The following is a 21765-nucleotide window of genomic DNA, read 5'->3' as shown; positions in this document are numbered from 1 at the left end:
ATGCTAGTATTAACTTCCCATTTTACATGTTATAATTCAAAAGTAAATTTAATCTTCCAAATCTAGACCTCCCGGTTTTTCTGGAATTGAATGGACATGGTAAAATCTGACACACTGTGAGTGGGGGAGTGGGGAATTGGCTGTGAGGACATCCTCAGAATGGTTAAAATTCCGCGGGAAGAACGAGGCTTTAGGGTGGACTCGTCCTCCACAGCTACCCAGGCAGACTTCATAAGGAAGGGCGAGCAGATTCCGCCAGTGCGTAAGAGGACTACTTAATTCACGTGGGCTTCTTCCTCCATGCCACTTAGTACCACAGGAACCTACCTGGGTCCTGCGCCCCGCCTATTTCCGGGTTGTCGCTGCCGCCGCCGTCGCGTGCGTAATGACGTATCAGTCTCCTGCAGACCCCGGAAGTGCAACTCGAACTTGGTCGGGGCGCGGATCCCGAGAGGGAAAGTCTAACAACCGCACGAGGGAGTTCGACTGGCGAACTGGAAGGCCACGCCTCCTCCCGCCTGCCCCCTCAGCCCTGTAGCTGGGGGCAGAGCTCAGGTAGGACTGCCGTTTGCGGGGATGTAAGCTCCGGGGGCAGGCCCGGGTCGAAATCTGAGGAGGGGGCTGGCCTGAGTCGGGCTCAGGCGGGGGTCGCTGGCCCTGGGGCCCGAAGCTGTCAGGAACCACGCTGCATTCCCTGCGGACACCTCTGACTTGTGTCTGGGTCCCCGCTAATGGGCAGGTCCCATGTGCGATTTCCAACTTCCAGGCGGGAGCGACACATGTGTTGCCTGGATGACTTTCCTTATATCGGGGCGTACGGGATTCTGGGAGTCCCTGGAGACAGAGTAATGGGCCCTCCTCCGCTTTCTTGGGAGTGGAGGTATTGTGGTTCTTGTATTAATTTTTTTTTTTTCCTACAAAATGTGTTATTAACTGCTAGCGCTTTACCAGAAGTCGTTCGCTGCAGACGGATTAAAGTGCAGTTATAAAATACTCTCAAAACTTGTAACATGCATGGGCGGGGGTGGGACGTTTCTCTGGAATGCAGTATGAATGTATGAATTAAGTGTTGAATACTTTTGACTTTGAAATAAAGTATGTATGTTTTGGAAGCAGTCTTCTCTTTCCCTCATCCAGGTGTTTAACATATTCTTTTAGTGCTCCAGGGTCTATATCTGTTGGGCCAAGAAACTCGTTATTTGTGTTTTGGATGTGCTGTATTTAATGACATGCAATGTTGCATTTGTCCGTTTCTCCCAAATCCTCAAAAAAGCTGTAGAGGGAAAAATTCTCTGGTTTCTGTCTGCAGTAGAGGGAAAAATTCTCTGGTTTTTGTCTGCAAGTGCCTTGTATATTTATCAAAATATCAATGCGATTTTTTAATGCAGTACATGACATCGTTTGTATTAACGCATGCTGTATATTGCGTAACAAATATCGCATTGATAAGGTGTATTCTTTATCCTACAATGCGAGGGACAGTTACACTGTATACATTTAGCGAATGTAGAAACTGAGTAAGAGAGTATTTTTGGATCTGCTGGTATCAGGCTTCTTTCAGAATTTTCAACTAGGCCTTACTTCCACTTAACCAGTGAACCCTACACTGAAGAGTTAGGGTGTTGAGTAAGAGAATATTTTTGGATCTGCTTCATTAAGGCCTCAGTGACAGTGCTGGTACCAGACTTCTTTCCGAATTTTCAACTAGGCCTTACTTCCCCTTAACCAGTGAACCCTACACTGAAAAGCTCTGGATGTTTTCCAGCTATGGCTGCTCCATATGGTAAAATAAATAGTACCAAGGCCAAGAGGGACACCATGAGCTCCCACCTATTTATTCATTTAGCAGATATTTACTGGCAACCTTCAGTGTGCGGGATAGTATTCAGGTGCTGAGAAGACGGTCGTGAACAAAATAGAAAGTCCTTTTGCTCCTGGAACTTACATTCTAATGAATGGAGAAGTATAATTAACAAGTAAATACATAACGAGTAGTGATTAAGAGGTATAGAGAAAGACTGGGCGCGGTGGCTCATGTCTGTAATCCTAGCATTTTGGGAGACCGAGGCTGGCGGATTGCCTGAGCTCTGGAGGTCGAGACCAGTCTGGGCAACACGGTGAACCCTGTCTCTACTAAAATACAAAAAAATTAGCCGGGTGTGGTGGCGTACACCTGTATTCCCAGCTACTCTGGAGACTGAGGCAGGAGAATTGCTTGAACCAGGGAGGTGGAGGTTGCAGTGAGCCAAGTTGTTCAGATCATGTGCCGCATAATTTCTATTCATAATGATTTCAATTGAGTAATTTGAGTGTGTAATTTAACAATGTCCAAAACTGTAAAAAAAATTGTAAATATAATCTGGTAAGAAGGAAGGGCATTTTAAAACATCTAGAATGTCCAATTGCCCATAAGTTCAAGGTAACAACGTCTTTTTTTTTTTTAACTATTGGATGTTTTGTACACTGTCATAATTTATTAGATACTCTTGGGGGTGCTACATTGAGCTATTTCAGTTATAAATCTCATTTAAATCAATTACTTTGCTTTAGTTTAATGAATGAAAAATTGTATCACAATTTTACTTATAACTCCTTGGCAAATTAAAATTGATTAATTTACTACAGATGAGATGGCAGATGACTGACTTACTCAAGGTTTCACAGCTAAGTTACAGAGAAATTAGAGACAAAAATGCTATGCTGCTTTCTCTAATATTGTTTGTTGTCTCCATTTGGAGGAAATGATCTCTTTTGTAATATACATAATTGAGATAATTTTTGCTTCAGAGAAAATGACACTGTCAAGACCATCAAAGTAAAGCATTACTGTATATTTCCATTTCTTCATATCAGATTATTTATTTTTTACTTGGAAATTGCTAAGAAACTAGATTTTATTTTATTTTTAAACCTTTATTCCTTTCCAACTTTTATTTTAGTTCAGGGGGTACATGTGCAGTGACCAGATCGGTGGTTTTTCAATTCTTATCCTCTTCCCAACCTCCACCCTGAAGTAGACCCCATTGTGTACTGTTCCCTTTGTCCATGTGTACTTAATATTTAGCTCACACGTGTAAGTAAGAACATTTTGTATTTTTTTTTTTTTTCCTGCATTGATTCACATAGAATAATGGCCTCCAGCTCCATCCATGCTACTGTAAAGGACATGATTTTATTCTTTTTTATGGCTGTGTGGTGTTCCATGGTGTATACGTGCCACATTTTCTTTGTTCAGTCCATTGTTGATGGGTATGTAGGTTGATTCCACGTCTTTGCTTTTTTGAATAGTGCTGTGATGACCATATGAGTACATGTTGTCTTTTTTTTTCTTTTTTTTTTTTTTTGAGGTGGAGTCTGGCTCTGTCGCCCAGGCTGGAGTGCAGTGGCCGGATCTCAGCTCACTGCAAGCTCCGCCTCCCAGTTTTACGCCATTCTCCTGCCTCAGCCTCTCGAGTAGCTGGGACTACAGGCGCCCGCCACCACGCCCAGCTAGTTTTTTGTATTTTTTTTTAGTAGAGACGGAGTTTCACCATGTTAGCCAGGATGGTCTCGATCTCCTGACCTCGTCGTGATCCGCCCGTCTCGGCCTCCCAGAGTGCTGGGATTACAGGCTTGAGCCACCACGCCCGGCCTTATGTTGTCTTCTTATTGGAATGATTTATATGCCTTTGGGTGTGTACCCAGGAGTGGGATTGTTGAATTGAATGGCAGTTCTTTCTGTTTTAGCTTTGAGAAATCTCCAAACTGCTTTCCACAGTGGCTGAAATTTACATTCCCCCCACCACTGTATAAGCATTCACTTTTCTCCACAATCTCATCAGCAGCTGTTATTTTTTGAATATTTAATAACAGCCATTCCAACTGATGTGAGATGGTTCTTATTTTGGTTTTGATTTGCATTTTTCTAAAACTCAGTGATGTTGAGCATTTTTTCATATGCTTGTTGGCCATGTGTATATCTTTTGAGAATTGTCTGTTCATGTCCTTTGCCCATTTTTTATGGGTTTTTTTGCTTGTTAATTTAAGTTCCTTAGAGATCCTGGCTGTGGGACCTTTGTAGGATGCATAGTCTGCACATTTTTTCTCCCATTCCGTAGGTTGTCTGTTTACTCTGTTGATACGTTCTTTTGCTGTGTAGAGGCTCTTTAGTTTAATTAGGTCTTTCTTTTCAACTTTTGTTTTTGTTGCAGTTGCTTTTGGAGTCTTCATATGAAATCTTTTCCAGGGCCTAGGTTCAGAATGGTATTGCCTAGATTTTCTTTTAGAATATTTATGGTTTTAGGCCTTACATATAAGTCTTTAATCCATCGTGAATGGATTTTTGTGTATGGTAAAAGGAAAGGGTTCTGCATATGGCTGGGCAGTTATCCCAGCACTCTTTATTGAATAGGGAGTCCTTTTCCCATTGCTTGTTGTTGACTTTGTCAAAGATCAGATGGTTTTAGGTGTGTGGCTTTATTTCTGGGTTCTCTATTCTGTTCCATTGTTTTATGTGTCTGTTTTTTTTTTTTTTTTTTCCCCAGTACCATGCCATTTTGGTTACTGTAGCCTGGTAGTATAGTTTGAAGTCAGTTAGTGTGATGCCTCTGGCTTTGTTCTTTTTGCTTAGGATTGTTTTGGGTATTCAGGCTGTTTTTCAGTTCCGTATGAATGTTGGATATTTTTTCTAGTTCTATGAAAAATGTCATTGGTAGCTTGATAGGAGTAGCATTGAATCTGTAAATTGCTTTGAGCAACATGGGCATTTTAATAATGGCCTATCCATGAGTAAGGAATATCTTTCCATTTGTGTTGTTTCTGATTTCTTTAGCAAAGTTTTGTAATTCTCATTGTAGAGATCTTTCACCTCCCTGTTGAGCTGTATGCCTAGTTATTTTATTTCTTTTGTGGCTATTGTGAATGGGATTGCATTCTTGATTTGACTCTCAGCTTGGACATTATTGCTGAAATGCTACTGATTTTTTGGCATCAATTTTGTATCCTGAAACTATGCAGAAGTTGTTTATCAGATCTGGGAACCGTTGGGTAGAGAGAGTGAGGTTTTCTAAGTATAGAATGGTATCATCTGTGAACAGAGATAGTATGACTTCCTCTTAATTTGGATGCCTTTCATTTGTTTCTCTTGCCTAATTGCTTTGGCTGAAATTTCCAGTGCTATGTTGAATAGTTGTGGTGAGAGTGGGCATGCTTGTCTTTTTCCGGTTTTCAAGGGAAATGTCTCTAGCTTTTTCCTATTTAGTATGATGTTTGCTGTGGGTTTGTCATAGATGGGTCTTTTTATTTAAGGTATGTTCCTTCAGTGTCTAGTTTGTTGAGAATTTTTAACATGAAGTGATGTTAAATTTTATCGAATGCCTTTTCTGCATCTATTGAGATGATCATGTGGTTTTTGTTTTTAGTTTTGTGTATGTGTTGAATCACGTTTACTGATTTACATATGTTGACCCAACCTTGTGTAACAGGAATAAAGCCATCTTGATCGTTGTGGATTAGGTTTTTGACATACTTCTGGTTTTGGTGTGCTAGTATTTGTTGAGGATTCTTATATCTATATTCATCAGGGATATTGGCCTAAAGTTTCCTTTTTTCATTGTGTTTCTACAAAGTTATGGTATCAGAATGATGCTGGCTCCGTAGAATGATTTGACGGGGAGTCCTTTCTTCTCATTTTTTCGAATAGTTTAGTAGGGTTGGTATCCGCTCTTCTTTATATGTCGGGTAGAATTTGGCTGTCAATCTGTCTTTTCCAGGGCTTCTTCTGGGTGTAGGCTTTTTATTACTGAATCAATTTTGAAATTCACTATTGGTCTGTTCAGGGTTTCAATTTATTTCTGATCAATCTTGGGAGGTTGTATGTTTTGAGGAACTTAGCCATTTTCTCTAAGTTTTCTAGTTTGTGTATGTAGAGGTGTCCATAATAGTCTCCAAGGGGTTTTTGTAATTCTGTGGGGTCAGTTGTAATCTTCACTTTGTCATTTCTGATTGTGTTTATTTGGACTTCTTTCCTTTTTTCTTTATTTGTCTAGCTAGTGGTCTGTCAGTCTTACTTATTCTTTCAGAGAACCACGTTTTGGTTTCATTGATGTTTTGTATAGTTTTTCATGGCTTAGTTTTGTTCAGTTAAGCTCTGATTTTGGTTTTTTCTGCTGCTAACTTTGGGGTTAGTTTACTTTTGTTTTTTGTTTTTTTTTTTTTGGTTGCTTTAGGTGTGATGTTAGGTTGTTAATTTGAGATCTTTCTAACTACTTGATGTAGGTGTTTAGTGCTATAAACTTTCCTTTGAAGACTGCTTTAGCTGTGTCTCAAGAGAATCTGGTATGTCATTTCTTTGTTTTCATTAGTTTCAAAAAATATCTTGAATTCTGTCTTAATTTCATTGTTTACCCAAAGTCATTCAGGAAAAGATTGTTTAATTTCTACATAATTATATGATTTTGGAGATCTGTTCTTGTACTGTGGTTGAGAGTGTGGTATAATTTAAGTTTTTTTTTTTTAAATCTGTTGAGAATTCCTTTATGGCTGAGTGTGTGGTCAATATTACATTATGTGTCATGTGCAGATAAGAAGAATGTATATTCTGTTGTAGTTGAGTGGAGTGTTCTGTAGATGTCTATTAGGTCTGTTTGGTCAAGTGTCAAGTTTAGGTCCTAAATATCTTTGTTTTGTGTCGCGATGATCTGTCTGGTACTGTCAGTGGGTGTCAAGATGAGATCTTCCACTATTAATCTTCCGCTATTATTGCGTGGTTATCTAAGTCTCTTTGTAGGTCTCTAAGAACTTATTTTATGAATCTGGGTGCTCCAATGTTGGATGCATGTGTATTTAGGATAGTTAATTTTCATGTTGAATTGAACCTTTTATCATTATCTAATGCCCTTCTTAGTCCTTTTTGATTATTGTTGCTTTCAAGTCTGTTTTGTCTCAAATTAAAAGAGCAATCTGCCTCTTTTTCTGTTTTCTGTTTGCTTGATAGATTTTTCTGTATCCTTTACTCTGAGTCTGTGCATATCATTGCATGTGATGTGGGTCTCTTGAAGATGGTATATCGTTAGGTCTTGTTTCTTTATTCAAATTGCCCTCTGTGTCTTTTAAGTGGTGTAGTTAGTCCGTTTACATTAAGGGTCATTATTGATACGTGAAAATTTGATCCTATTATGATGTTAGCTGCTTGTTACGTAGACTTGATTGTGTAGTTGCTTTATGGTGTCAATGGTCTGTGTACTTAAGTGTGTTTTTGTGGTGGCCAGTAATGGCCTTTCATTTTCATGTTTAGTGCTTCCATAAGGACCTCTTATAAGGCAGGTCTGGTGGTAGTGAATTCCCTTAGTATTTGCTTATCTGAAAAGGATTTTATTTATCTTTCACGTAATGAAGGATAGTTTGGCTGGATGTGAAGTTCTTGGTTAGCATTTCCTTTCTTTAAGAATGCTGGATAAAGGTCCCCAATCTTTTCTGGCTTGTAGGATTTCTGCTGAAAGGTCATCTGTTAGCCTGATGGGGTTCCCTTTGTAGGTGACCTCTACCTTCTTTTTAGCTCCCTTTAAGATTTTTTCTTTCACTTTGACCATGGAGAATCTGATGACTTTTTGTCTTCAGGATGATTGTCTTGAATAGCATCTTACAGGGGTTCTCTGCAGTTCCTGAATTTGAATGTCTACCTCCCCAGTAAAGTTAGGGAAATTTTCATAATTTTTAATTATGTTTTCTAAGTTGCTTTCTCTCTGTCTCTCTCTTTCAGGAGTGCCAATGTGTCATATGTTTGGTCTGTTTACATAATCCCATATTTTTAGGAGGTTTTGTTCATTCTTTTTATTCGTTTGCCTTTATTTTTGTCTGATTGAGTTCATTTGAAGAATTGGTCTTTGAACTTTGAGATTCTTTCCTCAGTTTTGTCTCTTCTGAGCACTTCCGATTGCATTATGAAATTCTTTTAGTGAGTTTTTCAGCTCTATCACATCAGTTTGGTTCCTTCTTAAAATGACTATTTCATCTTTAAGTTCTTGTATTGTTTTATTGGATTCCTTGAATTGAGTTTCAACTTTCTCCTGAATCTTGATGATTCTCCTTGCCATCCACATTCTGAATTCTATGTCTATAGTTTCAGACTAGTTAAGAACCATTCTTAGGCAGCTGGTGCAGTCATTTGGAGGTAGGAAAACACGCTGACTTTTTTTTTTTTTTTTTACTTTGGAATTATTGATATTTATTACTTCCTATGCTATAACATAGTTAAAGCTAATTTTCAGGAGGAAAGTTTCATTTTGTAATTATTCATTATTTACACTATGATGGGGAGGGCTTTAGTATTCTTTTTTTTCTGGTTATTCCTTTTTTTAAAAAAAATATTTTAGGTTTGGGAATACATGTGTAGGTTGGTTACATAGATAACATGTGTCATAGGGTTTGTTGTACGTATTATTACATCACCCAAGTATTAAGCTCAGTACCCAATAGTTATCTTTTCTGCACATTGCCCTCCTCCTCACCTCCCTCTCTTAAGTAGACCCCAGTGTCTGTTGTTGCTTTCTTTGTGTTCATAAGTTCTCATCATTTAGCTCCCATTTATAAGTGAGAACATGCAGTATTTGGTTTTCAGTTACTGTGTTAGTTTGCTAAGGATGATAGCCTCCAGCTTCATCCATGTTCCCGCAGAAGACATGATCTCATTTTTTGTTTTATGGCTGCGTAATATTCCATGGTGTGTATCTACCACATTTTCTTTATCTAGTCTGTGATTGATGGGCATTTAGTTTGATTCCATGTCTTTACTGTTGTGAACAGTACTGCAGTGAACATTCACGTGCCTGTGTCATTATGGTAGATATTCTTCCTCTGAGTGTATACCCAGTGACGGTATTGCAGCATCAAATGGTAGCCCTGCTTTTAGCTCTTTGAGGAAAAGCTATACTGCTTTCCACAATGGTAGAACTAATTTACACTCCCACCGACAATGTATCAGGGTTCTCTTTTCTCCACCACTTTGCTGGCATATGTTATTTTCTGACTTTTTAATAATAACCATTCTGACTGGTGTGAGATGGTGTCTCGTTCTGGTTTTGATTTGCATTTCTCTAATGATCGGTGATATTGAGCTTTTTTTCATATGCTTTTTGGCCACATGTATGTCTTTTAAGAAGTATCTGTTCATGTCTTTTGTTTACTTTTAATGGGGTTGTTTGTTTTTCTCTTACAACGTTGTTTAAGTTCCTTGTGGATGCTGGACTTTCTCCTGATTCTTGATTTTTGCCAACTATGCATCTGACTAAGACAGATTTTTTTCCCATTATGTAGGTTATCTGTTTACTCTGCTGATAGTTTCTTTTGCTGTGCAGAAGCTCTTAAGTTTAATTAGATTCCGTTTGTCAGTTTTTGCTTTTGTTGTGATTGCTTTTGGTGTCTTTGCCATGAATTCTTTGCCCATTCCTAGGTCCAGGATGGTATTGCCTAGGTTATTTTCCAGGGGTTTTATAGTTTTGGGTTTTACATTTAAGTCTTTAATCCATTTGGGTCTATTCTTGTATATGGTATAAGGAAGGGGTCCAGATTCAGTCTTCTGCATATGGCTTGCCACTTATCTCAGTACCATTTTTTGAATAGGGAGTCTTTTCCCCTTTTCTTGTTTTTGTCAGCTTTGTCAAAGATTAGATAGTCGTAGATGTGTGGCCTTATTTATGGGCTCTTTATTCTGTTCTATTGGTCTATATGCTTGTTTTTGTACCCATACTATGCTGTTTTGATCCCTGTAGCCTTGTAGTATGGTTTGAAGTCAGGTAACATGATACTCCAGCTTTATTCTTTTTGCTTAGTATTGTGTTGGCTGTTTGAGCCATAAAATTGCTTTTCTGGTTCCATAAACATTTTAAAATATTTTTTTCTAGTTCTGTGAAGAATGCCTTTGGTAGTTTGATAGGAATAGCATTGAATCTATAAATTGCTTTAGGCAGTAGCCGTTTTAGTGATACTGATTCTTCCTTTCCACCAGCATGGGATGTTTTTCCATTTATTTGTGTGTCATCTCTGATTTCTTTCAGCAGTGTTTTGTAATTCTCATTGTAGAGATCTTTCACCTCCCTTATTAGCTGTATTCTTAGGTATTTGTGTGTGTGTGTGTGTGTGTGGCAGTTTTGAATGGGATGGCCATTCTGAATTGGCTCTCAGTTTGGTTGTTGTTGGTATATAGGAATGCTACTGATTCTTGTACATTGATTTTGTATCCTGAAACTTTGCTGAGGTTATCAGCTGAAGGGGCTTTTGGACTCATACTATGGGGTTTTCTCAATATAGAATCATGTCATCTGCAAACAGGTAGTTTGACTTTCTCTCTTCCTATTTGGATGCCCTTTATTTCTTCCTTTCATCTGATTGCTCTGGCTAGGACTTCCAATACTAAGTTGAATACATGTGGTGAGAGAGGGCATCCTTATCTTGTGCCGTTTTTCGGGGGAATGCTTCCAGCTTTTGCCCGTTCCATGTAATGTTGACTGTGGGTTTCTCATAGATGTGTCTCATTATTTTGAGATATGTTCCTTCAATACCTAGCTTATTGAGAATTTTTAACATGATGGGATGTTGAATTTTATCAAAAGCCTGTTGAAATAACCATATGGCTTTTGTCTTTAGTTCTGCTTGTGTGATAAATCACATTTATTGATTTTTGTATGTTGAACCAGCCTTGCATCCTGGGGATGAAGCCTCCTTGATCATGGTGGATTAGCTTTTTGATGTGCTATTGGATTTGGGTTGCACGTATTTTGTTGAGGGTTTTTGCACCAGTGTTCATCAAAGATATTGGCCTGAAGTTTTCTTTTTTTGTTGTTTCACTGCCAGATTTTAGATCAAGGTAATGCTGGCCCCATAGAGTGAGTTGGGGAGAAGTCCATCCTCCTCAGTTTTTTGGAATAGTTTCTGTAGGAATGGTACCAGCTTTTCTTTGTATATCTGGTAGAATGTGGCTATGACTCCATCAGGTCCTGGGCTTTTTTTGGTTGGTAGGCTATTAGTGATTCAATTTTGGAGCTTGTTAATGGTCTGTTGAGGGAATCTGTGTCTTTCTGGCTCAGTCTCAGAAGAGTGCACGTGTCCAGGAATATATCCATCATACCTAGGTTTTCTAGTTTGTTTGTGTAGAGGGATGTTAATAGTAGTTTCTGATGGTTGTTTTTGTTTCTGTGGGGTCAGTAGTAACATTCCCTTAGTAATTGCTAATTGTGTTTATTTGGATCTTCTCTTTTTTCTTCGTAATTAGCCTAGCTAGTGGCCTATTTTATTTTTTTTCAAAAAATCAACTCCTTAATTTGTTGATCTTTTGAATGGTTTTTTTGTGTTTTGATTTCCTTCAGTTCAGCTCTAATCTTTGTGATTTCTTGTCTTCTAGCTTTGGGATTGATTTGCTCTTGTTTCTCTCTTTCTTTCAGTTGTGAAGTTAGGTTGTTAATTTGAGATGTTTCTAGTTTTTTTGATGTGGGCATTTAATGCTTTGAGTTTCCATTTAAACATTGTTTACTCATGTCCCAGAGATTCTGGTATGTTCTATCTTTGTTCTCATTATTTTCAAGGAACTTCTTGATTTCTGCCTCAATTTCATTATGTACCCAAAAGTCATTTGGGAGCATGTTGTTTAATTTTTATGTATTTGTATGGTTTTGAGTGATTTTCATTGTGTTGACTTATGTTTTTATTGTGCTGTGGTCCAAGAGACACTGACTTTTTGAGTTGCCAGAGTCCTTCCACTGGTTCTTCATCTTTGTGGCCGGATGTTCCTTTAATCTTTGTCGTTGCTGTCCTTTGGATGGGCCTTTTTGCTTTTATACTTCTTGATGCCTTTGAGGGTTTGACTGTTCTTTAAGTTGGTTTCAGTCAGCTGTCTTCATTTCTGGATGATTTCAGGGAACCAAGGTTCAGCTCAGCACTCCTGGGCTGCATGCTCTAACTAACCCTGGAGGGTTGCCACTAGGGCCACAGCTTTGTTCTCTGACCCCCTGAGGTTAAGCACCTGCTGTGCTGGAGGAGCTGAGGTGGTCCCAGTTCACTGGTAGTAGCACTCCCATGGAGGGTGCCGACAAAAGCCCTTCATTAGGCCTGTGACAGAAGGGTCTGTGTTCGTGTGCCACAGCAGTGGGTGGTGCGGTTAGGGGTGTTACGTCAAAGCAGTGGAGAGAGGTTGTGGGCATGTGCATACTGGCAAAGCAGTGTGGGGAGGCTGTGGGCAGGTGTGTGCTGACAGGGGCCTGTATCAGTTTGTTTTCATGAGGCTGATAAAGACATACCTGAGACCAGGCAATTTACAAAATAAAGAGGTTTAATGGTCTTATAGTTACTTATGGCTGGGGAGGCCTCACAATAATGGTAGAAGGCAAGGAGGAGCAAGTCACATCTTACATGGATGGAAGCAGGCAAAGAGAGAGATTGTGTGGGGAAACTCCCACTTTTAAAACCATCGGATCTTGTGAGACTTATTCACTATCATGAGAACAGCATGGGAAAGACATGCTCCCATGATTCCATTACCTCTCACCGGGTCCTTTCCACAACACATGGGAATTCAAGATGAAATTTGGGTGGGGACATAGCCAAACCATATCAGAGCCCATCTGCAGAAGTTCTCTGATGGTTAGGTGACATCTGCCAGCTGATGAGCTGTGGGGGTGGCCATTGGGAAGTGCCCCTGTTGGATATCTGAGACTATGCTGCAAGCTTATCTGGCCAGGCAGTGACTGGTAGAGGCTGGCAGACAGGGTGGGGGTGCTCAGATCAGACTGGCTGTGTCCCCCCAGGCAAGTTAGCCCTGTTCTGTCTAGGCCTGACAGTCAATATATGCTAAAGCCGCCTAGAGGAGCATGGTGAGCTTTGGGAGATAGCCGTCCCTAGCTGTGTTCCACTGTAGCCATTTCCATGTCAAAGCCTCTGGGCTCCGCACAGGCTGGAATCCTGTCCCTGCCACTTCTCCAAGCAGCTCTCACTGCCAGCTCAAATGTCCATAGGGGTCATCAGGTCTCCTGTAGCTAGGATTCTGGAGGTCTATGGTGAGAGTAGACCACCTCACACCTATTGAACTCACTCCTTCTCCAGGAGCCACTCAAGGCCAGAAATGAATCCTGGTGCTTGGCAACCCTGTGTTGAGTTCCTAGCTTCGTCCTCATTCAGCCCAGGGTCTGTGTCCTTTCTCTGTTCACTCTCAATGCCTTCCTCCCAAAGATTTTCTTGAAGTTTGCTGGTATTCTTGATGGTCTGTTCTCTCGATGGGAGAAGCTCTTCCTCCATCTAGCTGGCCATTGTGGCTCTTCTTTCTCTGTGTATTTATTTTAATCATAGTCTAGATTGATAATGTACCAAGCCTTGCTTTGCTCAGAAGTTAAAGAGGTGCTAACAACACTAAGACTGTGGATTTGGGCCCTTGTAAGGCCCTTTGATAGCTCTTTACAGGGATGATTATAACAACCAGTATAACTACTAACTACTTGGGATATAGCTAGTATTCCTATTCCCCGCCAGTCATATTGCCATCATATGTAATCTAGTATAAGAAAACAGTAGAAAAGGTACTTGTACCTCAGGAGACACACTATTTGTATTAAAAAGAATAATTCAGAGTAAATATCCAAGTTAATGAAGACATACAAGTGATACCCCTTTCCTCTACAAAGCATACCTTAGTTTTATGTGCTTATATAAAATGTGGAGCAAGCTACAATTGTGACCAAGACTATAACCTAAGATGAGGCAAGTAAAAAATGTCAAAAGATTAATTAATTGTTAGATTAGATGCTCTCTTGATTTGAATTACCCATTCTTCTTGTTATCATCATTTTTGCCTGTACTATGGAAATGACTCTGGAATTAAGTAGTTTGGAATTTTGTTAATAATCTTGATCCATTTGGTTTAATACACTCTGATGTAATTTGAATACTTTGATTAAATGGTCGTATCTGAGAACTGATGGAAAGAAAGGTCAGATTAGGCAGGTTGAGGATGTTGGGATAGAAAAGAAAGGATTTCTTTCAGTAGGGATTGGCTGAATGGGGATAAGACTCTGGTCTCAGAAGAGATGGAGAGCGGGAGAGATAAATGAACAGGGAAAGGCCTAAGATCTAGATAAGGGAAAAAAAACATGGCAAGAGTCAGGCAGATTTTCAATTATTCGAATCAGTAATAGATGTATACCTAGTCATAAGGCAATCTGAACTTCATATTTGAGGATATTACCTTCTGGTTGGGTGTCTGTTATGAAGGTAAGACTTTAGTATAATGTTTTGTATTACAATAGATGGAAATATGTATAGGATACTATGGGAGTGTTGTAAAACTTTTCCTGGGGTTGGAGAAAATTATCGTTAAGTTGAGAATCTAAGGATGGATCATTTAAAATAAAGCAGAAAGACATTCTAGATAGAAGAAATAGCTCTTAGCAGTCTGATGTTTGCAAAAACAAAAAGGAATTTGCAGTTACTAGAGAAGAAAATTTGATTGTAGTGAGAGATGGAGTTGAAGGAGGAAATAGGAGCCACATGATGGCTATGTGTCTGTGTGCATAAGATGTGGGCAGAGAAGGCTTGTATAATTTGCCAAGGAGCTTGGACTTGCCTCTGTAAGCAACAGGAACTATTGAGTGGTTACTCTTATCTTCTGTATAGTAAAAAACATAATCTTGCCCAAACGGAAGTCTGGCCTTTGCTCTTACTTTACGGATGATAATGCCTTAGGCCACACTAATGGTGTGATTGAGGATTGGGGCTGGCTATGTCTATTATAGTCTTCAGGTGGGGGCTGCCCATGCCAGAAATGCTAACTATGTGACTTAGGGTGGGGCTTTTGGTTAAGTGATATCAGTTAACCTGGAGGCTGACCTCAATCATGTGGACAGTCAATTAGTCATTCATGCCTAAGTAACAGAGCCCCAAGAAAAACACTGAATACTCTGTCTTCTGTGAGCCTTCCTAGTTGGCAATACTCTGTGTGTATTGTTAAACAGACAGCAGGAGAATGACATGACCATGATGTCGTGGGGAGAGGACAATGGCAGTTCCATGTTTGGTACCCTCCTAGTCTGTCTTATGTGCTTCTTTTCTTTGCTCCTGTTAATCTATATCCTTTCCCTGTAATAAACTAACTGTGAATAGAATAGCTTTCAGTGAGTTCCGTGAGTCTTTCCAGCAAATTATGGAAACTGAGAATAGTTTTGGGAATCCTCTGAACTTACAGTGGTATGAGAAGTGGGGTAGTTTCTTTTGTGGATTGTTCTGTCTATGTCTGTAGGTGCAAAAAACCCTTTGCATCATCTTTCTCTGCTTCTTTCTTTCTCTAATTTAGGACAAAATTGGCCTTTCAGTTTGAAAGCAGCGATAAACATACAATGCTGTTGAAGTAATGCATCTTCTAAGATTAGAGGATATTGGGGAAAATATCAAGAATTTTATAATACAAATGTCCCTAAACATAATACAATCCCCTGATACTTTCCTTTCTAATTGCTATTGACTGAATTATGTCCCTCCAGTTTGTGTATTGAAACCCTAACCCCAGTATGATTGCGTTTGGTTTAATTAAGGTTAAATGAGGTCAGAGGATGGGACCTTGACCCCATAGGATTAGTGTCTTCATAGGAAGAGACATGAGAGAGGCCATTCTCCTGGTCACTTTCTCTTTACCATGTAAGGACATGGTGAGAAAGTAAAAATCTGCAAACCAGGAAAAGAGCCCTTGTCAGAAACCAACCAACCCTCCTGGACCTTGATCTAGGACTTCTAGCCTCAAGAGCTGTGAGAAAATAAATTTATCTTGTTTAAGCAACCCAGTCTATGCAGTTTTGTTATGGCAGCCTGAGTAGACTGATACAAATTGTAATACCATGAATTGGGATGTTGCTGTAATACCTAAAAATGTAGATGTGGCTTTGGAACTGGAAAATAGAGAGGGCCTGCAGAACAGAGTGTCAAACCAAAGGAGATTATTCTTGAACTGTAATGATGGAGTGGAATTTGCCTTCCTAAGTTTGGCACTTGTTTGGAACCCATCACCCTTTTCTTTCTTCTAATGTCCCCCTTTTGGAATGGCAATGTCTATTGTTTCCCTGTCCCACTGTTGTATTTTGGAAATACATAACTTGTCATGTTTCACAGGTTTACAGCTGGAGAGGAATTTTGCCTTAGGGTGAATCATACCTCATTCTTACCCATACCTAATTTAGATGATACTTAGATGAAACTTTGGACATTAGGCATTAGAGTTGATGATGAAATCAGTTAAGACTTTTGGGGCTGTTGGGATGGAATGAATGCATTTTGCGTATGATAAATACATGAATTTTGAGGAGGCCAGTGGCAGAATGCTATTGACTAAATTGAATTTCCCCAAAATTCATATGTTGAAGCCATAACCTACAGTGTAACTGTATTTGGAATAAGGAGGTCATTAAGGTTAAATGAGGTCATAAGGATAGAACCCTGATCCAGTAGGATTAGTGTCCTTATAAGAAGAGACACCAGAGAGCGCTCCCTTTATCCAGTAAGAATGTAGTCTTCTGAAAGGCAGGAAGAGAGTCTTCACCAGAAACTGATCCTTTTGTATCTTTTTCTGGGACTTCTAGCCTCCAGATTGTAAGAAAACAAATTTCTGTTGTTTAACCTACCCAATGTGTGGTATTTTGTATGGCCGCTCAAGCAGATTAATGTACTAATTGATAGCTAGTCTTTTTTGTTGTTGTTAACTAGCAGTTAGATTATTTGTGATCTAGTAGAGCACGGTTTCCTATATATTCCTTTTAAAGTTGAGTCATCTGAAATTATTAAAAAATTTAAAGAAATGTATCAGAAAGACCTCAATGAGGACTTTTAGATTATATATCTTAAATGACTGAGCAAACAACACAGTTATATGAAAGTAGAAGGAAAGATGAAATGAAAGGTTATAGAAAACTAATATACCTATGTTCATGTTTTAAGAAGATTCAATAAAGCTTCCCCCCTACATTTAGAAAGGAGTTCACTTAAAAATATTTATCTTCTAATAAGATTTATCACAGATTTAAGGAGCTGTGTCCTTTAGAACATTTTAAAAAATGAATTTACCATAACCTGCTACATTGAGGTATTTGTAGGGCTGTAGAGTTAAAGGATGTTTCAATTAGGTATAAAAAACAAAGGAGCATCTAATAGAACTCAAACTATTAGATATATATTCATCCATAATTATGTGTGTATATACGTTCCTACTGTTTTCTAGGCATGGTGAAAGCATTTTGGTAGACATCTTTTCAGTTGAAAATAGAAAAATCTAGGACAGAATCCATATTTGAGGAACTAAGTATAATATTTGAATTATAAGCATTTAAGTTTTTTACTTACAGAATTGAAATGGAATAACATTATAGAAATTTACCAGTAAGATTTCAAGAAGGTGTATAACAGACAAAAATGAAAAACACAAAAGTAAGACTTGGAGTTAGGTGTTGACAAGGAACAGAATTACCAGTAGTGACATTAGAGTTAGTCCTAGATAGTCATGATGTATCAGGAACCAGGCTATCCAGACTTCGCTGTGGTATGGGAAGATACATCGTGATTTTTAAATGAAGAAGTTTCAAGCACAAGGATATATACATAGATGGTAAAGACCTAAGAGCAGAGGGAAATATTATCATATTTAAAAGTTTTATCATAGCTCACTGTAGCCTCGACCTCCCAGGCTCAAGCAATCTTCCTACCTCAGACTCCTGAGTAGGTAGAACCACAGGCATGTGCCACCACACCTGGCTTATTTTTTGTAGTTTTTTTTTTTTTGGAGAGACAAGGTTTTGCTATGTTGTCCAAGCTAGTCAAGTGATCCTCCTGCTTCACCCTCTCAAAATGCTGGGATTACAGGTGTGAGCCACTGCACCCTGCCTATTATTTTTCTAATGCCAAGTGCTTTGAAGAGGTGTCAGCACTTGTGCCAGTATAAGAAAGTCATAGTTCAACTGTTGCAAAGTGGAGAGAATCATGAAAGCTTGGTTTTGGAAAGTATTTTTGATATGAGTCTACTTTCTGAAGGCTTACTATTTTCTTGGATCATTGGAATCTTATTTTTATTAATGGTATATCTGTTTTTGGCCTAGATGTTGCTAAGCTGTATAGGAGAATATCAGTCGATTATACTCACTATAATGTTACACAGAGCAGAGTTTACAAATTGGAGACCCCCAAACTAAGTGAGTCTCCATAATCTTAAATATTTAAAAATTAGTTTCTACCTAATTTAAGTAAAAGTTGGGCTTTTGATTTCTTCTGAAAAATACGAAGTTCTAGTCACACTGGGGCTCCATTCTGTATGGGAACAGTGTGGCAAGTCAGAACTCCCTTGAGATGAGCAATATATTTTCCAGTTTGCTTCAGTCTCCGCTATTCATTCAGTATAAGGTATGACTTACAGGGCTTCACTGCCTACGAACAAAGTTGATTTCACTGGAGGCCATTTGAGTCTCTTCCCTCTGGCCTTGAAGCATTAATGATCTGTTCTTTCATGGTCTTTAACTACTTTCTTCAAGGTGGCCAATATGTTAAATCAGTTTGTGCTAAGTATTTGACAGATGGTTGTGACTAGAATATTATTTATAGGTAATAACTCATTATTTTGAAACAGTGAGTGATTGTAATGGTGAAATTTTATTTGTATTAGTAATACTGCAGTAACTGCTAAGAACTTAGACATTTCAGTTTCATAATTGAAAACAAACTATTTATTTAAAACAACCTTATTTATTCTGGATATATTTCCTCAACAAGAAACATGTATAATTATTTTTATCAAAACAAGCATATGTGTTTGTGTTTTTAACTGTTTTAATTGCAATGTAAAGTTTCTCTCTTTGCATGCTCACTTCCTTTCTCTTTCTCTCTTGAAATGAAGAAAGACTTTCAGTCAGGTCAGCCCTTAATAATGAACTGAATTACATAAGCTAATTTTTCACTACTTTTTTTTTTTAATTCAAGGACTGTTAAAGCATTCCTATTTTGATAAATCCAAAGGAAGCACCTTCTTTACATGGAAAATAAATTATTACTGAATTGGAAAATTACTAGGCAATTTAGTGATGATAATTTTAGTGATGATATGGGATGCAGGGCTGGTTCAACATACACAAATCAATAAATGTAATCCATCACATACGCAGAACCAATGACAAAAACCACATGATTATCTTAATAGATGCAGAAAAGGCCTTTGATAAAATTCAACACCCCTTCATGCTAAAAACTCTCAATTAACTGGGTATTGATGGAACATATCTCAAAATAATAAGAGTTATTTATGGCAGACCAACAGCCAATATCATACTGAATGGGCAAAAGCTGGAAACATTCCCTTTGAAAACCAGCACAAGACAAGGATGGCCTCTCTTACCACTCCTATTCAACATAGTATCGTAAGTTGTAGCCAGGGCAATCAGGCAAGAAAAATAAATAAAGGGTATTTAAATAATAGGAGAGGAAGTCAAATTGTATCTGTTTGCAGATGACATGATTATATATTTAGAAAACCCCATTGTCTCATCCCAAAATCTCCTTAAGCTGATGAGCAACTTCAGCAAAGTCTCAGGATACAAAATCAATGTGCAGAAATCACAAGCATTCCTATACACCAATAATAGACTAACAGGGAGCCAAATCATAGTGAACTCCCATTCACAATTGCTACAAAGAGAATAAAATTCCTAGGAATTCAACTGACAAGGGATGTGAAGGACCTCTTCAAGGAGAACTACAAACCACTGCTCAAGGAAATAAGAGAGGACACAAACAAATTGAAAAACATTACATGCTCATGGACAGGAAGAATCAATATTGATTCATTTTTAAAAATTCATATTTTTGAGATTGGATTCCTTATTCGATTGAATATCTAGTCATATGAATCTACTAGAAAAGCATCTGTGCTCTTCTAATATATTTATTCCAGAGTTTTTCTTTATGTTTTAGTTCTTGCTTTTTCTTCTGGATTGCTCTTACTCAGAACTGACTGAAAGTTTTGTTGGTTCATTGATTAAATCATAGTAGGATTCTTGAGTTTAAGAAGTCAGCTCCAAAATAATGATTGTGTAAATAGTCATTTTGAAAGGGAAAGAATGGATTTTGCTGTGTTTGGAATTATTTCAGAACTTTCCAGAAGCCTGGCATCTATTGTATAGTGTATAACCACTATTACAATAGAAACCAGAATTGTGAAAGAGCTCACTTCTATTCCCTTTCGGTTCTGTGATTTTGTGTTTGGAATCTTTATTTAAACTTGCTTTATTATAATATGTTTGTATACTTACTTATCTGCAAAAGGTAAGCACTGGAGGCTTACAGCTTACTCTGGGATCCCTCTGGAGTGTGTGTGTGTGTGTTTGTATAAATGGTTTCAAACCAATAATTATTAAAATATATGAGTATTTTTAGTAAAAACAAAACCCGTTAAACCACATTGAGAGCAATGACACAGGTTTTTAAAAAGGTCTCCTAATTTATTGATAGCCAGATTTCAGGTATTTATTTAAAGACAAAATAGTACCTGCAGTCTTCTAGCAAACTGAGTGGATGGTATTTCAAAGGAACAAAAATATAGACATTTAAAGTTAAGCATAGGCCTTTAAATATATTCTTAGACTAAGCGATAGCGCTAGTTCTTTGTCAGTCCAGGCAGCTTTATAATTTTCTCACTGCTGATTTGTGTACCAATAAAGGACACTTGAAACAACATCTGTTTTTCAGTGAAAGGAAGTTTAACTCTCATGCAGAAAAAGCAGTATTTTCAGCATTTGTCACTTAAACAAATAGAAATGAGTTTAACAAAATGTTATGTTCAGACAAAGCACCAAATAAATGTTTTATGCTTGCTTTATTCTTATTCTAACATCCAGTCCTCCCTCCAGTGGCTGCTGTTACAGCATTTTCCTTTTTCACCTTATTTTGGAAAAACAAGGAAAATTATTATTTTTTTCTCGGAATTGAAGTCCATTTTTACATCATGTTGAAAGACTGAGAGATAACCGTCTGTGGGAAATACTCTTTTATAATTAAATGAACCCATCCTTTAGCAACCAAAAGGACAGATTATTTTAAATTGAATTCTCAGCCTTCATTTTTCATTTGCAAGGTGCTTATAACTGCCCCTTAGCCCAGCATTTTTACAAATTCAATTTCTTACACATATTCAAAGGCTGATTTTACTTATTATACTTACTAGTGGAAATATGCCAGACAAAGAAAAATGCTTAAATGGCACTTGACATTTTCAGAAGAGCTTAGTTGTATTGTATTTTATTTTACATTTTATTACTTTTTTGAGACAGGGTCTTGCTCTGTTGCCCAGGATGGAGCACAGTGGCATGATCATGGCCTAGTGTAATGTCAGACACCTGATATCTGCTACCTCAGCGTCCCAAGTAGTTGGGACTACAAGAACATGCGCATGCATCTGCCTAATTTTTAAATTTGTTGTAGATATACTGTCTTGTTATGTTGCCAGGGCTGGTCTTGAACTCCTGGCCTCAAGCAATCCTCCCGCCTTGGCCTCCCAAAGTGCTGGGGTTATAGGTGTGAGCCACTGTGCCTGGCCCAATAGTTGCATTTTAAAATATTATAAGATGTAAGATATTATTATTTTTTAAGTCAAGTTTTTTTTCTTTTTTTTTGTTTTTTTAATTATACTTTAAGTTCTAGGGTACATGTGCATAACATGCAGGTTTGTTACATATGTATACTTGTGCCATGTTGGTGTGCTGCACCCATCAGCTCTTCAGCACCCATCAA

General features: G+C 38.2%; 1 protein-coding gene across 3 annotated transcripts in view; it reads left to right on the top strand.

Annotated features, from left to right (window-relative positions):
• The first annotated feature begins 395 nt into the window (after positions 1–395).
• Positions 396–21765, top strand: part of FAM172A (family with sequence similarity 172, member A) — a 499710-nt gene continuing 478340 nt past the window's right edge. Inside the window, exon 1 of one of the 3 annotated variants that reach the window (XM_011944264.1) lies at positions 396–555. The gene's annotated coding sequence lies outside the window, so the exon portion shown is untranslated. The remainder of the gene's footprint in view (positions 556–21765) is intronic. The other 2 variants (XM_011944266.1, XM_011944267.1) reach the window with 2 other exon arrangements.

The sequence above is a fragment of the Colobus angolensis genome, unplaced genomic scaffold (genome assembly GCF_000951035.1).
Source record: "Colobus angolensis palliatus isolate OR3802 unplaced genomic scaffold, Cang.pa_1.0 Scaffold23, whole genome shotgun sequence".
NCBI lineage: Eukaryota > Metazoa > Chordata > Mammalia > Primates > Cercopithecidae > Colobus > Colobus angolensis.
Note: the sequence above shows the minus strand (reverse complement) of the source record. Positions and strands in the feature narration are given on the sequence as shown.